The following is a 5,254-nucleotide window of genomic DNA, read 5'->3' as shown; positions in this document are numbered from 1 at the left end:
GCTCCCAAGTCCTTCAATAGCATAGCAAGTAGCACTTTGAGCAAGAAGCACCCCTCCGTTAACTTCCTGTCTCCCCTACTAACACAAAGGAAGCTGAGGCCAGGACTCCATGCTGTTCACTCTTCCCAGTTTAGATAGGACTTACCTATGGGTTCAGGTTCGTTGGAATTAAATTTCAGCTTTTCCACTTGGTAGTTATTTTACTTCTAAGCCCTCAGTTTTCACAGGGAAAATAATGATATGTTCTTCATTGGTCTGTTTAAATGAAATGTGAAGAGTTAGCACTTTGCCTGGACGAAACATTAGTTATTTCTTTTATTACCACTGAATCACACTCTCCATCCTTCTCTGGACTATTTCTTAGGAGACTTTTTAGTGTCCCATGTAAACAAACTTCAGGCAGACCTGATGCATAATTCTTCCCCCTGAATCCTAAAGAAAATCGTAGCTTAGGCTCCTGCTGGGTCTCTGCATAGAAGTGATGAAATCTCAGTCATTTAGAATTTGAGCCAAGTATTTAAAAAATACATTTTATTACATTTATTACATAAATTAGCTTAACTGTTAACATTATTATACATGCACTTGATATAATATTCAGGCAGCATAAGAACATTTCCAATTAAAAACACACCTCCCCCACTCCCTAGAACCTCAGTCTCGCTGTCTTGGGGCAACTGCCTTCAGCAGTTTCTTGCATGCTCTCCTAGAAACCTTTTAGGCACATACCCTGATATACATATGTAATTGGAACAGGTCTGAGTTTGCTCCACGATTCTGGTGTGATAAAAGTGTCTGCCCTCAAACATGAAGGTTGATAGTAAATAAAATCTGTCATGCTTGAGAGATAGCCTTCCTTAGGGCTGTGTAAGACACTTTGGAGATTAAAGGGTATGAAAACTGGGGGAAGCTGGGTCTGACTGAAGGGCACACACCCACCATCGTTACTCCTGCTGTGCTACTGGCCGTCACCGGTCTCCCAGATGGGCTCAGAGGTGGTCTTCATTCCCTTTTCTGCACTGAGCCCAAGCTCAGCTACAGAGACCTCTATGCTTCTCTAAGCATTCTAAGAACACTTGGCTTAGAGTCCATAATCCACAGACGTCAAGCTATCAGTACTCCAAAAAATTTTCTGTAACAATCCTGAAACACTGCAATCCTACTTAACCTCAGGGAGTCTACCTCTCATTTGGACTGCTCTCTCTCTTTAAGGCAAAGAGCTGCCATTCTTTCTGGGGAGAATCTCCTAGATGCCTAGAGAGGGCTGGGTGAGGTTGGTCATTCCTTCATCCAGTAACTTTCTATTTTGGCCGTAAAATAAGAGCTACTGACAATGAACGAGAACAGAGTACCTTAAAATCCTAACTGTGAGAAGAGAGATGTGCTAGGAGCAAAGAACACAAACACAAAGCCACACAGCTCTTGCCTTCAAGTAGTTTTACTGTTTAGAGTGAAAGAACAACAAATAAAAAAATTTAAATAGTGTGCTAAGGATTAGCATAAAAGTTTGCACAGATACAATGAAACACAGCGGAAGTTTCTAAATGAGTTTGGGGCGTCTCGAAAGGCTTCATGGAAGAAGTGGTATACAGAGGCAGAAATTAAAACGCCGTTAAAACAATAAGGCTGTTTGTAAGGTGTGAAGTGTTCAGACATCAGAGTCCCGGCTTCGCCATTTGTCAGTTGTCTGACACTGGGCAGGTGACATACATATCCTTTTAAAGTTTAGTTGCATCATCTATGGAATGTGTTGAAAATTGTACCTACCATACAGTGTTATTGTGAGAATTAAATAGCATACAGCAGATACAGTTCTTAGCTTGGTGTCTAGAGCATATTTGTTCTTCGATAAGTACTGATTTGTTATTACTTTTATTGTTATTACTGTTTCACATACTCTTCAGTAGATTTTCTAAACATTTGGTCCTCTCTGTATTATCAGCAGTATAACAGAAAGGCTTTATTCTTGCATCAGAGGAGATGCGGGGTAGAGGTCACAGATGCACTTAGTAGTGTGAGGAATCTACGAGAAGGTGCCAGAGAGGAGACTGTGTGGGATCCTGGGTGAATGCCAGTCAATCAGGATTTTTATCCGGAAACCTCCCTGTAATTTGGAAATGAAATTAGAAGCCAAGGTGGGAAAGGGTGGGGCCGCTTTGGGCTTTCAGCATCCCTAACCATTTCAAATGCCTTCCCAGCTCGAGTATACGGCAGCATCAACAATGAGGCAGGCACCTCCCCACCTTCTCCGGACTATCTTCTCCATCTCCAAAAAAAAAAAAAAAAAAAACCACACACACACAAACAAAATGGAAGGAAGGAAAAGACACAATGGGCAAAATGTTAGGAAACACTTTCCTTTTAGAGTTCTTGGCAGTGAGCAAGCTTTTCTGTTTGGGGGTACAATTATGTGGACATTTAAAATATCATAAGGTCATAGGAGCAAAGCTTAATGGAGGTCTGACAAAACCAGTCCATCTACCCATTTGATAGATGAGGCAAGTGAGACCCAGACAAGTTCACAGAGGAAATGAAAAGAATCAAGGATGATGAGAACTCCAATCAATCCTCTGAAGGGTTTTAGAGGGTAACAGCAAAAGGCCGACCAAGGACCAATGGGTGGTAATGTCAGGAGGCAGATTTTATTCAATAGAAGAAGGTTAATAACCTTCAAAGTTGCTCAGAGATAAAAGAGGACACTTTGAGAGGCTGAGCCACCACCTGATAGGGGGGTCTCAAAAATGAGAGGGTGGAGCCAGTGAAGAGGGGAGAGAGATGGCGGCCTGATCATCCTCTAGGAAACTTCCAACTCCGAGGTGGAAGGTTCCAGAGGTGGGGAGATAGCAGAGAAAGGTATCTGGAACTCAAACACTGTCATTACTTATTGTCTGTGTGCTTTAGGAAAATCTCTGATGGTCTCTGTGTCCTCCTCTGGAAAACAGGAAGTTGCATTGACTGAATAAGAGAATGTATGTGAAAGTGCTTTGCTAAGTTGCTGAGGTGATTAAATAATATCGAAAGAGGAAAAATAGCAATGAAATATAGGTCAACACAGATAAGCATTCTGTGCGCTGAAGCTACTTTTAAAAATAATGATTTCCCTTTCAGCTAATTCAGGGGATAACTAGAATCTCAAATGATTCATGTGTTATATGTACGTAAACCAGAAATAATCTTCCTGCTTTCCAGGTGAATTTTTCCTAGCTGGGAGAGAGGTAGGCACATATGACACCTTACAAGAGAAGGACTCTTGTGATAAGCCTGAGAATGAGCAAGATTTGTTACTGCAGAAACTTTTTTGAAGCCTTTCTTGTTAAGATGGACTTGAGATTATCTAGTACAATATTCTGGGACAAAAAGCCTAGTTCCACCACTTAATAGCTATGTAACCTTGGCCAAATTATTTCAACTCTTTGAAAGGAGGTATGCCCATCTGTAAAACATAAAGGTTTTAGAATTGTACTTGGTTTAATAACTACAAGTGGTTGTTTTTATTATTGTTGGTGTCATTCGTTATTAGAAATTGGTGCCCAGAAAGAAGACAGGACATGTCTAGGACCACAGTGAAGTGCACACTTGTAAACAGGACTCAGGTTTTTTTCCTTGCAAGTTAGTTGTCTTTCCCTTACAGCCCCTCTGCTTTCCAGTTAGCGATCTGTGTTCCTAGATTCAGCTTGTGGAAGCCATTATGCTACTGTTCAAATTTCACATCTCTAACCCCACTTCTACCAGCTGCCACTTGTATATACACAATTCCAAATCCTACTCAGACTTGTCAGCTCATCTCAAGTCCTGTCGCTTCCGTAAAACCTACCAGTATATTGCTCAAAGAAATGTTGACGCTCTCCCTCCTTAGAAACAGTGATCTTAAAACAAGTCCAAGGCATTTTGCAAGACTTGTCATTTCCCCTCTCTGGACTTTTGTTTCCCCATTTGTGAAATGAGAAGAATGTAAAAGAGTCAATAAACAATTGATTGTTGACCGGAGACTGGGCAATGTGCTAGATGACAGAACAAAAGATAATTTAGACCAGCTCCTTGCCCTCAAAGATTTTATAGTTTTACTGCAAAAGAGAAGAGAGGAAATAGATAGTCAATGTAAAGTTATAAGGACCGATGTAAAAATATCTGTTCCCCAAGAAATAGATTCTAAATAGAGATTTGTATGAACAAGTAAGAAAAAAATAATTGTCCTAAAGTGCGGGGAGTTAGAAAAAGTGGTATCTGGTTTAGGACTTCTTAACAGCAAAGGGAGGAGGGAAGAAAAGACGCGTAAACTGCATGTACGACAGCCTAGAGGTATCAAGAAACAGAATAAGGGGGTTAAGAATGGCAAAAAATTCTGAGTGCTGGAGACATTTAGGGAGGGAATGAAGGCAGAGGAGGAAGTAGAGGAAGGCAAAGTTGAGAGTGGTTTCTGTCTCCCTCATTACACCGTTGGCAATGGAAGGAAAAGATCTTTCCTTCTCTTCCCTTTTCTCCAACAAAAAGGAGGTGCACAAAAACATTTGCTGAAAAAATGAGAGGAAAGAGTCGCATGCCATGAGAATCACATGCCATGCTATGGAATTTGGAAAGAAAAAAAAGCTTCGAAGAAAGAAATTTACTAATAAATGTACAGATTCAAGGAGAGCGGTAATCCCAAGTTATTAGAATACAAATAAAGCCGTATCTTGGGTACATCATACTCAAACTGCTGAAGACAAAAAATAAAACCTTGAAATCAGGCTGAGAAAAATGGCGCCTTCCATCAGGGAACAACACTACCAATCATCTCTGACTTCTCATTAGTAATGATGGGTTCCAGGAGACAGTAGACTCCATCTTGAATGTGTGTGTGTGTGTGTGTGTGTGTGTGTGTGTATGTGTGTGTGTGTGAGAGAGAGAGAGAGAGAGAGAGAGAGAGAAAGAGAGAGAGAGAGAGAGAGGACAAACTAAACTTGTCAAGTGAAAACACTCATCCTTCAAGAGTTAAGGTGAAATAAAGATATTTTAAGATAAAAAAGAAAACTGGAGAATGCATTATTCATAATCATCCCCAATAGAAGCCACCAACATTTCCTACACCACAAGGAAAACCAAAACAAGTTCTCCAGGCTGAAGAGAAATCATACCAGATTGAAATTAGGCTCTTCATTAAGAAAAGAAGAATTCCTGAAATGTAAAACATGTAGGTAAATATTTTTAAAACTGTTTTTTCTCTTAACATTCTCTTAACATTCATTATAATTTTGAATTGTGGGGTAATATATAT

This window comes from Pteropus alecto, unplaced genomic scaffold, assembly GCF_000325575.1.
Source record: "Pteropus alecto unplaced genomic scaffold, ASM32557v1 scaffold40, whole genome shotgun sequence".
Taxonomy (NCBI): domain Eukaryota; kingdom Metazoa; phylum Chordata; class Mammalia; order Chiroptera; family Pteropodidae; genus Pteropus; species Pteropus alecto.
This window is presented reverse-complemented; position numbering follows the sequence as displayed.